The sequence below is a fragment of the Mirounga leonina genome, unplaced genomic scaffold, assembly GCF_011800145.1.
Source record: "Mirounga leonina isolate KUSES-001 unplaced genomic scaffold, KU_Mleo_1.0 Mir_172, whole genome shotgun sequence".
In the NCBI taxonomy this organism is placed as follows: domain Eukaryota; kingdom Metazoa; phylum Chordata; class Mammalia; order Carnivora; family Phocidae; genus Mirounga; species Mirounga leonina.
Window position 1 is genome coordinate 11,141,030 of NW_023270442.1, and position 1,329 is coordinate 11,142,358.

A 1,329-nucleotide genomic window follows, 5' to 3' on the forward strand; every position below is an offset into this window, starting at 1 on the left:
GCGCATGGTGTCCAGAGTGTTGAGTTTGGTTTGCTGTATTCAAGGAAAGATCTTGAGTGTGACTGTCAGCATGTGTAAAGGGATGCTTATATACCTTGGTTAGAGCATGTAATAAATCACGTGTATACCCTCCTTTTGTGTCATTTCTTAATTACCTACTTGACACAACTCACTCACTCATTGTCCCCTGACACAGGGAGAGGCCCTCACACTCATTAAAATGTTTGAGATTGCTTTGGTGCCTAGTTAGGGTGGCCTCTAAAAGTTACTGCTTTGCTTTGTAAGAAGGAATGCAGTATCTTCAAAGGCTGAACATACCAGACCCCAGACAGAATTCTTCATAGCTAGGCATGCCAATCATATCTGACGGTGTTGTGTTTCTTAATGAAATATTTCTTCATCTCGTTCTTTTTTGTTGTTGTTGTTGCTGTGCTTCATTTACAAATTAAATCAAAGAAATGGGTCAAAATCAAAGCTCTATCATCTATCATATCCTTTTAAAGCATCTTATTCCTTAGTCTAAAAAGTGAGTTATTTACCTCTTTCAGGGATAAGGAAATGGATACATTTGAGAGCCAAGAAGAATTCAGAAGGAATTCTAGAAAATAAATAAATAGATAAAGGATCTGTGTTTTCTTTGATTTTAGAACATTGGCCACATAACCGACATACCTTTTACTTTTCACATTACTTTCAAAAATAAAAACCATTTTTGCTTGTTATAATTGATGAACCAATATTGGTATATAATTATTAACTAAAATCCATAGTTTACATTTCATTCTTTGTGTTGTACAGTTCCATGGGCTTTGACAAGCATGGGATAAAATTGTTCACAAACTGAAGGCAAGTCACAGCAACCAAAAATTTATTTCAGAGTATCTTTAAAAGCTGACTAAAAGTTATCCTCCCAAATCCTAACTCTCCTCTCTGGTATAAAATCTATCCAAGTTACTTCTCAAAATGCAGATTATGGGGCACCTGGGTGGCTCAGTTAGTTAAGCATCTGCCTTCAGCTCAGGTCATGATCGCAGGGTCTTGGGATCGAGCCCAACATGGGGTCCCTACTTGGTGGGGAGCAAGCTTCTCCCTCTCCCTCTGCTGCTCCCCCTGCTTGTGCTTGCTCTCTCTCTCTCTCTCTCTGTCAAATAAATAAATATATTTTTTTAAATGCAGAATATATCTCCTCTTTATTTTTACATTCACTCCTTCATTTCATCACCCATATATCTAACATCATATTCAATCTCTCTTTTTAAATTAATAGATCATTTTTAGTACACTTTTAAGTTTACAGAAAAATTGAGCAAAAAATACAGAGTTTCTATA